This window comes from Bos taurus, chromosome 5, assembly GCF_002263795.3.
Source record: "Bos taurus isolate L1 Dominette 01449 registration number 42190680 breed Hereford chromosome 5, ARS-UCD2.0, whole genome shotgun sequence".
In the NCBI taxonomy this organism is placed as follows: Eukaryota; Metazoa; Chordata; class Mammalia; order Artiodactyla; family Bovidae; genus Bos; species Bos taurus.
The window spans coordinates 8,549,847-8,562,736 of NC_037332.1; the positions used below are offsets into that span (position 1 = coordinate 8,549,847).

Genomic DNA, 12,890 nt, shown 5'->3' on the forward strand with positions numbered 1-12,890 from the left:
TTAGTTCTTGTTTACATGAAAATTTTGAACATGTTTACTGGAAAATAATACAGAACCTTCATTATTGTAGTTAATTTTTCATGATTTTTGTTGCCTTTTAATGAATGTTTGCATCTTTTACAATTTCTTAAATTTTAAATAGATTTTCTAAAATGTTTACTATGTATATATTTGTTCATGTCTTAAGTTTTTTACTTGGAGCTCCAACATTTGCACTGATATAGAATTTAGCTAATACAATAGTAACAGAGTATTAATTGAATTTTTCAAGAACCTAGGCAACATGAACACAGAGAGCTGATCTGCCTTACTTGCCCCTGTAAATTCAGACCTACAGAAGTGTCTAGCACAAAGTAGGTGCTCTATAAATATATTGATATAAAGGAGAGAAGAAAGAAGAGATTGACAACAAGAGAAAAAGAAAAAATGAATTAATAAGACAGTTCTTGCCCTGAAGAGACTTAGAGGCCAGATAAAGAAATACATTATATGCATAAAAAACTGATTAGCAATCAATAGAGTGACATGCATTCCATTATACCATAATTGTATGTTCTTTTAGAATTCAAGAATGGGAACCTATAGGCTGTAGTGTTTTTAAATTTGAAATTGTGTTAACTTCTTGTTAAAAAGGGTAATAATGGCAGTAATGGTAACATTCAGTTCAGTTCAGTCACTCAGTCGTGTCCGACTCTTTGAGACCCCGTGAATCGCAGCACGCCAGGCCTCCCTGTTCATCACTGACTCCCAGAGTTCACCCAAACTCATGTCCATCAATTCGGTGATGCCATCCAGCCATCTCATCCTATGTCATCCCTTTCTCCTCCTGCCCCCAATCCCTCCCAGCATCAGAGTCTTTTCCAATGAGTCAACTCTTTGCATGAGGTGCCCAAAGTACTGGAGTTTCAGCTTTAGCATCACTCCTTCCAAAGAACACCCAGGACTGATCTCCTTTAGGATGGACTGATTGGATCTCCTTGCAGTCCAAGGGACTCTCAAGAGTCTTCTCCAACAACACAGTTCAAAAGCATCAATTCTTCAGTGCTCAGCTTTCTTCACAGTCCATTTCTCACATCCATACGTGACCACTGGAAAACCATAGCCTTGACTAAATGGACCTTTGTTGGCAAAGTAATGTCTCTGCTTTTCAATAAGCTATCTAGGTTGGTCATAACTTTCCTTCCAAGGAATAAGCGTCTTTTAATTTCATGGCTACAGTCACCATCTGCAGTGGTTTTGGAGCCCCAAAAATAAAGTCTGATCTGACATTGTTTCCACTGTTTCCCCATCTATTTGCCATGAAGTGATGGGACCAGATGCCATGATCTTTGTTTTCTGAATGTTGAGCTTTAAGCCAACTTTTTCACTCTCCTCTTTCCGTTTCATCAAGAAGCTTTTTAGTTCCTCTTCACTTTCTGCCATAAGGGTGGTGTCATCTGCATCAACCCAACAAGACTTATTAAGTGCTAACATTTCAAGTGAATTAAATTATCCAGCCCTCACAATAGCAATACTGGAGAATTGTTATTTATTACACATGTTTTTCTTTTAGATAAAGGAATTGAGAATTATAACTAGAAAGTTCTAAAATTAGAACCCAATGTCAACCAAAAAATAAGACTGTGAGAGTTCAATTCAGCCCTTTACTGTAAATATAACTCAAAAAAACCTTTTTTCATACAGGATTTGTTTTTTTATTTCAATTTTATCATTTTTCCTTAAATTGGATTTATAGTAAAATAGTGAAATTGTAAGTCTCTCAGTCGTGTCAGACTCTTTGGGACCCCCATGGACTATACAGTCCATGGAATTCTCCAGGCCAGAATACTGGAGTGGGTAGCCTTTCCCTTCTCCAGGGGATCTTCCCAACCCAGGGATCAAACCCAGGTCTCCCACATTGCAGGCGGATTCCTTACCAGCTGAGCCACAAGGGAAGCACAAGAACACTGGAGTAGGTAGCCTATTGCTTTCTCCAGGGGATCTTCCCAACCCAGGAATTGAACTGGGGTCTCCTGCATTGCAGGTGGATTCTTAAAGTATCAGGGTAGCCCAAAAATGTGCCTGTCAGATGTGAGATACATAAAATAGTTATAAATAATTGTAACAATATAAATATTATTTCAGACTATTTAAAAGTTCAAACGTGTTTAATAGCACACACTTTTATTATGCTTCTTTGAATATTTTATTGAAAGAGTACCCTTTTGAAACAGGCAACTAAAGAACATCTAAGAACATATTGGTGTTGTGCTGAGTCTAACATTTTGTCTCTAGATTTGTAACCTTGCCTATGAATTCTCTCTTTCTTATTCTTTCTCATTCTCTTTCCCTGCTCTACTCATACATGGAAGAAAGTCTGCTAGAACTTGAGCTGTGCAGAATAAAATGTTAATTTCTTGGCTTATTCAACCTAAGAATGATGGTAATATGCTTAAAGTTATTGTGATAAATTGAGGCTGTGACTGAATCAATGCCATAAAATTAATTACATGTCTTTAGTGGGCTGGAAGAAGCACAAGCTGGAATCAAGATTGCTGGGAGAAATATCAATAACCTCAGATATGCAGATGACACCACCTTTATGGCAGAAAGTGAAGAGTAATTAAAAAGCCTCTTGATGAAACGGAAAGAGGAGAGTGAAAAAGTTGTCTTAAAGCTCAACATTCAGAAAACAAAGATCATGGCATCTGGTCCCATCACCTCATGGGAAATAGATGGGGAAACAGTGGAAACAGTGTCAGACTTTATTTCTGGGGGCTCCAAAATCACTGCAGATGGTGATTGCAGCCATGAAATTAAAAGACTCTTGCTCCTTGGCAGGAAAGTTATGACCAGGCTAGACGGCATATTAAAAAGCAGAGACATTACTTTGCCAACAAAGGTCCATCTAGTCAAGGCTATAGTTTTTCCAGTGGTCATGTATGGATGTGAGAGTTGGACTTTGAAGAAAGCTGAGCGCTGAAGAATTGACGCTTTTGAACTATGGTGTTGGAGAAGACTCTTGAGAGTCGCTTGGACTGCAAGAAGATCCAACCAGTCCATCCTAAAGAAGATCAGTCCTGGGTGTTCTTTGGAAGGAGTGATGCTAAAGCTGAAACTCCAGTACTTTGGCCACCTCATGCGAAGAGTTGACTCATTGGAAAAGACTCTGATGCTGGGAGGGATTGGGAGCAGGAGGAGAAGGGGATGACAGAGGATGAGATGGCTGGATGGCATCACTGACTGGATGGACATGAGTTTGGGTGAACTCTGGGAGTTGGTGATGGACAGGGAGGCCTGGCGTGCTGCAATTCATGGGGTCACAAAGAGTCGGACACAACTGAGCAACTGAACTGAACTGAACTGAGTCTCATATAATACATTTATTATATATATATAAAATAAATATATATGCTCTCTATATAAATCTGTTCTCCCAGTATCTTTTACAAAATGGTACTTCAGGTCAGAGTTCACCCAAATTACCACAGTAGTCGAGTGTTGCTGGTGTTGTTAGTTTGTTGTCTAGTAATTAGTATACCACTAACCATGGCCAACAATAGTTCATGGCATAAAAGTATAGATGATGTGGACTATGGTAATTTTAGCAAATCTCTAGACTAGATTCTTTCCCTAACCAAATTTATCTTATGAAGAGGTCCAAATCTCTTTTGAATAATTTAAAATCAAACTTGAAAATACATTTACAAAAGAAAAAAAGAAACATTCATTTGCAAAAGGAAAAAAGAAATATATTTATTTGTCCTCACTAACAAAGGAGTAGAGAAACTGAAGACAATCAATTGAACAAAAACAGGTAGTTAAAATTCACAGTGTAGTCTATGATGAAATTTTCAAAAGAAAAAGATGAAAGCAGATGCATTGTTTTGTGGATTAAATCAAACAAGAGGGCCAGCGCTTTCAAACTCCATTATTCTGATCAACTTACACAGAAATATTATATAAAATTCTTTTTAGCTTTTATCCTATATTGATCAACATGGTAAAGAAATTCTCCCTTGGCTTTTTTTTTTTTTTTTTGCTTCTAAAAAAATCCAAATAAATTTTAATTCTAATAATAAAGAAAAAACTTGTTTTTCTAAGTATTTTATGCTACGTTAACATTCTATACTTAGAAGAAAATTGCTATGTTGGTTTGACTTGGACTATGTTTTATAGCAAGGAAATATGTCGATAATGAAAAAGGCACTTTTATTCACTGGACTGAGAATCAAAAGACACAAGTTACAGCTTCTACTAAGCGACCAATAGGCCATGAGAACTTGGGCAGGTGAATCTCTATTTCTAAACATTTTATCAACATTTTATCACTGACTCCTTTAGAGAATCTGGTGAAAATGCACAAATACATAAATACCTATAATTTTATGTAATATTTTAGGGGTTTGCAGTCCAACAGGTAACGAAATCAAGGGCTAGATAATTCCTTAAGTCCTTTTGAATTCTATGTTTTTAATATAATTCGCAAACATTTTGTCTTGTTATTTCTTTAACAGGGAAAAAATTTGGTGCAGTTAAGAGCCTACCTCTCCCTTCTCCCTTCTCCCCTATGTTTTGCCTTTGCACCTCGCAAACAAGATTTTTCCATGTAATTATCTTGCAGGGCATCTTGGCATAAGGACATTCAAATGTAATCATTCTTTACATTTTTGTGTCTTGGGTAATTCTGCTGTATATTGTCTATGATCTATTTATATACAAAGTAAAAAATCTGAAGTAATGCATCATAAACTAGTCATTTATATTTTCTTTACCTAGATTCACTGAGCCATTTAACTTACACTGACTGCTGTAACATTAATTTTCCATATTAAAGCAGTACTCAAATTAACCTTTTTAAATTACACTATAAAAAATCAGCATACATAAGTAAAAATTAAGGGGCTCATAACCAAACAACCTTAGGCAGTTTTTCTTGAAAAACTTTAGCTTAAGCACATTCCTTTAGATTATATAAGCTATTTAATATATTAAAACAGTTTGTATCTAACCTGGTGAAATTTATAGTACATGTGTTCCACAGAAGACAGTAATTGATAAATTAAACATCTCACTCTGTGGGAGATGTCTATTAAAATTCATAATTTATTAGATTTTTTGTCTATAAGCTTTTATGAATTCATCTGTATCATAAAAATATAACCTTTTAATATTATGTAATTTAAAGTAGATATATTTGTTAAATTCCTCTAAAGTGAAAGTGAAATTCTTCAGCCGTGTCCGACTCTTTGTGACCCCACGGACTATATAGTCCATGGAATTCTCCATGCCAGAATACTGGAATTGAACCCAGGTCTCCCGCACTGCAGGCAGATTCTTTAGCAGCTGAACCACAGGGAAGCCTAAGAACACTGGAGTGGGTGGGATCTTCCCAACCCAGGAATCGAACCGGGGTCTCCTGCAATGCAGGTGGATTCTTTTCCAACTGAGCTCTGAGGGAAGTCCCAATAAGTTCCCGTCAAATAAATAGCCCCAGAGAGTCTTTTATCTTTATTTATCTCTAAATTGATAATAACTAAAAGGATTTAGAATTTTGTGAAAATATCAAGAGAATTTGCTGAAAAATAATTGTGTCTAATCTTAAAATGATTGAACCAAATGTCTAAAAGAAGTGCATTAAGATAAAATGCATTTTGCTTTCAAGTTAACTTACTCATCCTTATCTTTTTTATTCATTTAATTTGCCAAATTGGTTTACTTATATGTTTCCCATAAGCTACAATTATACTCTTCTTTAAATTGAAATATAGTTGACTTACCATGTGGTGTTAGTTTCTTGTGTATAGCAAGGTGATTCAGTGTGTGTGTGTGTGTGTGTGTGTGTGTGTGTGTGTATGTGTGTGTATATATATATACACACACATATATTAATATATTTTTTCATATTCTTTTCCATTATGGTTTATTACAGAATAATGAATATAGTTCCCTGTGCTATACAGTAGGACCTTGTTGTAATCTGTTTTATGTATAGTACTTTGTACCTGCTAATCCAAAACTCTTAATTTATCCCTTCTGCACCCTCTTTGGTAACTGTAAATTCATTTTCTGTGTCTGAGTCTATTTTTAGTTTTTAAATAAGTTCATTCATATCATATTTTATGGTTCATATATAAGAGATACCGCATAATATTTGTCTTTCTCTTTTTGTCTTCACTTAGCATAGTAATCTCTAGGTATCCATGTTGCTGCAAATGGTATAAGTTCCTTATTTTTACAACTGTATAGTAGTCCATTGTATATCCATATACCACGTCTGTATCCATTCATTTGCTGATGGACCTTTAGGTTGCTTCCTTGTTTTCCTGGCCATTATAAGTAGTGCTGCCATGAACACTGGGGTGCCGGCACCTTTTCACATTAGCGCTTTCTCCAGATATATGCCCAGTGTATTGCCACATCATATGGCAACTCTAGCTTTTTAAGGAACCTCCATATTGCTTTTTGTATTGGCTGCACCAGTTGATGTTCCTACCAGCCATGTAGGAGGAGCCCCTTTTCTACAAATCCTCTCCAGCATTTGTTATTTGTAGACTTTTTGATAATGGTCATGCTGACTGGCTTCGGAAGATACCTCATTGTAGTTTTGATTTGCATTTCTCTGATACTTAGCAAAGTTGAGTATCTTTTCATGTGTCTGCTGGCACATCTTTATGTTTTCTTGGGTATTCTGCCCAGCTTTCGATTGGATTGTTTGTTTGTTTTGTTACTGAATTGTACGAGCTGTTTTTATATTTATAAATACTGTTTTTAATGATGAATCACCAGGAGCAATGTTATTAGTCTAATAGACTCCACTTTACCATGCAAAGTTGACCTCACAAGAAAGTAACTTCGGGATAAAAATAATAGTAAATGATTGCTAGCACTGGGAGACAGTTTTGTAAATTATCTATTCATTTGTAGATTCAGCATGTATTTGTTGAGCTACTGCTAAATAGAGGGGTAGCCAAATTATATTCTAGGCAACAGTGAACCAAACTGAAAAAAAAAAAGAAACTATTTCTTACAGATTTTTGAAGAGGTGGTGGTGGTGAGAGGAAGAAACAGACAAGCATGTATGTAATGATAAGTACTAGGAAGAAAAATACATTAATCAGAAGTTAAGAGTGCAAATCTACCTAGACCTATTGAACATCAGCAAGTCAGAAAATTAATTTTTAAATCAATACAATAAATTTCACTCCTTAGAATAGGTAAAAGAAAAAACACTTTAATAGTAATAAATACCCCCAACTCAGTCTGTTATCCAAAGAGTAGCTAAAGGGGTTTGATGCCTCAGTGGCTTCCATGGCTCTTCACATCGTGGGCAGAGGCTGCCCCACGCCTGCCTCCAGGCTTGACACCCTCCGTGCCTCGCCATACTCACTACATTACAACCGCACTGACCTTTTCTATCGTCCTTGTTTCTCAAACACATGAAGCTCCGCTCTGCATCACAACTTGAGCTTGTATTATTCTGCCTGGAATCTACCCCTTGACTCCACCCTACCTGCAAATCCAGCTAATTCCTGAATGCCATTTCTGCAAGGACACCAATTCTGGGTGAATCCCCCCTCCTCTCACTCTCCTAGCATCTTTACCTTTTTGAAATGTATTACATTTAAAGTGTGTATCATACATACTCTGTGTGTATGTTTTTGTCATCTCTCTCTTTCATTAGCCTGCAAGCTCTGTGGGCTGAGGTGTGGCGGGCACCAGAGGAAGCTGTTTGTCTGCTTGCCAATGAGCACTCACTCTCTTGCACCCTGCCTGACATGAATAAGCGTTTAGAAAATTGCTTCTAAGAGAAAGAATTTCCATCAAAAGTGTCTTAGGTTTACAACACATGGTTTTATGTAACACATTGTAAAGTAGGTTCTGATGGGAGTTGGTAATATCCTTTTAAACTATGTGACTGAGCTAAATGATTCTAGTTGAATCTTTTGTTTTTAAATCTGTGTTACACACTGTTCCTGCCCCAGACGCTGCTGGAAGTCTACCGCTTGCTTGTAGGCTCATAGGCCCAAAGACAGATGTTTTTTAATCTTTGCTATTTGGCTTCCAAAATGGGTATATATTACTAACTCATGTATTCTCACCAACATTTAGAAAGTGACTCCAGGGACTGTGCTCTGAGAAATCAGATACTTTCTGGGACTTGTAGCCATGGGAGAGAGATTTTTAATGCTTTCTGGTGAGAAAAGCCATTTGGAATCAGTGTTGGAAAGAAGATGCAATTGTGAAAAGCTACAGTTGGGTAAACTAATAAATCATTGCAGAGAGCAATATAGATCTGGACTCTATTATTCCATCCCCTCACCCCACGTGACGGACACCCTCATCAATGTGCATAAACACACAGAAGTGTTTTCTATATTTTTCCAAATGAGATCTTAGAATTATCCTTGAGGATGGGAAGAGTCATTTATCAATGCCTACCATACCCTAAATCTCCACTGTGGCACTTAACCTATTTGTCATAATAGTTTATATTCTCATCTGTCTCTCCAGTTCTTTCAGAGGCAAGAAAGTATCTTGTCCCATTTTTTTTTTTATCACAAGACCTCCCTGGCCAACAAAAACAAATTGTCCACAGTAGCCTTTCAATTAATATTTGTTAAATATAATGGGAACAGCCTGAGCTGAAGTCAGCCTTCCCTTGTCTGTCTCAGCCAGGCAAAATGGAGCTCAGAAGCCACTCAAGGAATTATGTTCTCTTATGCATCTTCTTTTCCTTGAAACCAACAACTAAGGTTTTCACAAACCCAGGAAACCCCCAAAAGATTTTCCAACATGGATGTAAGACAGAACGATTCTGGCCCATCAGTTGGCAAAGAGGACTCCTTAATAACGGCAGAGGAACTATAAAATGCTATTCAGAATATAAGGAAAGCTGTAGGGGATTGTGCATTCATTTAACTTGTAGTAGGAAATGTGAATCCTCAAATAACAGTGTTTCCATGTTAGCTTTCTCCAGAGAACTGAAACTCTAATCGTAAAGAGAGCAGAATGGTCTGATAAGTATCAGAGCCACTGGAATCAGCAGAACCTCCATTCTTAATCGGAGCTACAAGATGCAGCTGATAACTTAAAGCCTCCCTGTGTGTGTCCACATTTGTGAATGAGCTCTGCTACTTATGAGATTTCATATTCTAAAATCATTATTTAAAAATCTCAAATATAAGATAGGTTGTTCTGTTTCTGAGAATATATAAATGCGATAAAAAGTGTATTAAAAAATAGAATAAAAAGAGAAGGAAAGAATAGGGGGAAAAAGGATTGAAAAGAAAGGAGGGAGGAGAAAAGGACAAAAGAAGCAGGGAAGGAAGGGAACTATGAAAATATTTGATAGACCTCCTCCACAACTCAAATGCTTTTGTATGTGCAGTGTTTCAGTGTCCTTCCTAAGGTAAATAGCCATGCCTTTCCTTTTTATTAGCACGGTTGCAGCTGCTGTTGCTTACAAAGAGATTCACAAATCAAAATAGACTCAGTTAGCTTTTCAATAATTCTAAAAGGTGGGGGAACACTGCCAGAGAAGAATGGCACTCCAGTATCCTAACAAAGAGTCTTGTTAGCAAAACAAAGTGTGAATTGCTTAGAGATAATTCCCCGCAGGAGGTAATTCCTTTGGGTGCCTTCTGTGGCAGCACATGCTATTTCTCCTCTCCGGAGCAATGCTATGGAACAGGCTATGTTGGAAGAAATAGGGGGAAAGTTGCTTTCTTTTCTTTTTTTTTTTTAATTGGAGTACAGTTGCTTTACAAGATTGTGTTAGTTTCTGTGTACACATGTGAATCAGCTATCTGTATACATATATCCCTTCGCTCTTGATCCCCCCTCCCACCCACCAGCCCACCCCTCTAGGTAATCAGAGAGCGCCAAGTAAGCCACCCATGCTATACGGCAGCTGCTCGCTAGCTCTGTGTTTTACGTATGGTAGTGTGTATATATATATGTCAGTGCTACTCTCTCCATTTGTCTCACCCTCTTCTTTTCCCCGTGTCCACAAGGCTCTAGTGTTTTTAAATTTGAAGTCATGTTAACGTGATATTAAAATGAAAAATCATGTCAGTAATAGTACTCTCTACATCTGCATCTCTCTCCCTGCCCTGGAAATAGGAACACTCTTTGACATAAATCGCAGCAAGATTCTTTTTGACCCACCTTCTTGAAACATTTCTTCTTCTAGATTTTTCTTTATGTCTGCATGATGCATACTTCATGGTTCTTAGCCTGGAGCACCTAATGCAACCGGGAATTAAGGAAGCTAGAGCTGGATGAGTATAATGAATGGGTTGCCTCTGCAAAAGTCTATATACACAGTAGCGAAGGTGAGTACAGAGTTGCAGGCCAGCATTTTTATGAATGTTTTAATTCTTTCTCTCAAGGAAAACCAGGAAAACGAGAACTAGCAAGAGCTTGACAAACACCTGCCTTCAGATTGGAAGACCAGTCACCTGTCATTCCTGGACTCTGCACTGCAGCTGTCTAAGGTACATGGAAAAAGAAACTGTGGTATCTTTTGTTGATGATCTTGTGATATGTGGAATAAAAATGCATTTGTATGGAAAATTATAGGACTGCATCTCTTATTTCAAGTGAATATTTTTTGGCAGTAAAGGAAATCGTATCGTTCATATCTTTTGAAATTACTACTGGGTATTAATGTCCTTGACATGCTGGTTTAGTTGATGGGGCCCTGGCCACCTCTATGACATTGTTGCCTTCTCCCATTCTCATTCTGTACTTTATCAGATCCAAAGTTGTCATGGTTCATTATCTGTAGATGATCTTGAGCAGCCTTGCATTCTGAAAGAATATGCCATAGCATCTGCCTCTGTGCTTCTGTGCCCTGCTATTCAGATGAGATTTTAGCAACAGTCTTGGGTAAGGGAAGGGGGTGGAGGCAGAATTTGTCTCAGGCTGATGTTTCTTTGTGCCACACTATGTCTTACTCTTTCTTGTAAGCCAAATTCAACAATGAAGAACATATATCATATTGTGATATTACATATGTTAGTGTTCGTAATTGCAGTTGTAAAGTATCTGCTTGAATGTCCTAACTAATGAATTCCATCAAATTCAATTATCATTCTTAGATTCTTCATTAACCAATCAAATTGCTTCTTTGGTCTGTCATGTCGAACACCCTTTCACTAGTCATAAACAAGATTCTCTGAAGTAAATTGGAGGTGATTAAATTATCTCACTTATTATTACTGGGAATACCATGTTAATGAAGTTTTGGATTTCTAAAGAATCACCTTTCACATGATTCTCATTGTATACAGGGGAAATAATACTATAGTATGAGGCTGTGTCTTGGGCTTTATTCTTCTATTTGCATCTTTTTTTTTTTTTTCTAATTTTATTTTATTTTTAAACTTTACATAATTGTATTAGTTTTGCCAAATATCAAAATGAATCCGCCACAGGTATACATGTGTTCCCCATCCCGAACCCTCCTCCCTCCGCCCTCCCCATACCATCCCTCTGGGCCGTCCAGTGCACCAGCCCCAAGCATCCAGCATCGTGCATCGAACCTGGACTGGCAACTCGTTTCCTACATGATATTTTACATGTTTCAATGCCATTCTCCCAAATCTTCCCACCCTCTCCCTCTCCCACAGAGTCCATAAGACTGTTCTATACATCAGTGTCTCTTTTGCTGTCTCGTATACAGAGTTATTGTTACCATCTTTCTAAATTCCATATATATGCGTTAGTATACTGTATTTATGTTTTTCCTTCTGGCTTACTTCACTCTGTATAATAGGCTCCAGTTTCATCCACCTCATTAGAACTGATTCAAATGTATTCTTTTTAATGGCTGAGTAATACTCCATTGTGTATATGTACCACAGCTTTCTTATCCATTCATCTGCTGATGGACATCTAGGTTGCTTCCATGTCCTGGCTATTATAAACAGTGCTGCGATGAACATTGGGGTACACGTGTCTCTTTCCCTTCTGGTTTCCTCAGTGTGTATGCCTAGCAGTGGGATTGCTGGATCATAAGGCAGTTCTATTTCCAGTTTTTTAAGGAATCTCCACACTGTTCTCCATAATTTTTTCTTCCTTAGAAAGTTGGCTACAGTAGGTCTCCAATACTAAAATCATACACAAATAAAACCGTGATATACTCCTACAAATTCATCACCTTATTAAATAAACCTGTCCAGTTGGCTTGTATTATAAAACAGTTCTTCACCTTTGGGGAATGAACCATTGCAATACTAGAAGTTTCTCTTATCTCTAATGCAGTATGATGTTATAGGATCACTGTAACTGCTGAAACATTTTTTTCTAATTTTTACGATTTCCCTACATAGATTATTAAAACAAATGAAGTGACTCTGAAACTGCATGTTACCAGGACTCAAAAGTAGTTTCCTAGGTAATAATTGTCACTGTGAGTATATAATGGTTATCTCAATCATTATATAATGAAAGACACTGCTGCTGTTCTGACAGTGTGGTTCTCACCATACAGTTCTTAAAATATTTCCATTTTGTTCCCTTCTACTTTGATGCCTTTTAGAAACAGTTTCATCTTCTACTCTGCAAATATTTTGAGAAACATCTCAAAAGGTAGCCTGAAGCAAATCTAAGAAAATATCTATTCCTACGTTCCACATTAATCTTTGGTAATGGGCTCTAGAATCAGCATTTTAAATATGTATATCAGATCATCTCAGAGCACTGCAATACTCTTCAATATGTCGGCAAGGAGACAGACAAGAGAAAATATTGTAAAGCTATAGACATGTAATTGACAAGAATATACTGAAAACAAATAAGGATTTTTATTTTTCCTGCTGCTGCTACTGCTGCTAAGTCGCTTCAGTCATGTCTGACTCTGTGCGACCCCATAGATGGTAGCCCACCAGGCTCCCCCGTCCCTG

General features: G+C 37.2%; 1 protein-coding gene across 9 annotated transcripts in view; it reads left to right on the forward strand.

Moving 5' to 3' along the window:
* SYT1 (synaptotagmin 1) overlaps window positions 1–12,890 on the forward strand; it is a 608,923-nt gene that overhangs the window by 108,565 nt on the left and 487,468 nt on the right. For 7 of the 9 annotated variants that reach the window (XM_059886099.1, XM_059886101.1, XM_059886096.1 and 4 more), the window contains 1 exon segment: window positions 10,374–10,478. The exons of the other annotated variants lie outside the window; for them this stretch is intronic. The gene's annotated coding sequence lies outside the window, so the exon portion shown is untranslated. 9 annotated transcript variants of the gene reach the window in all.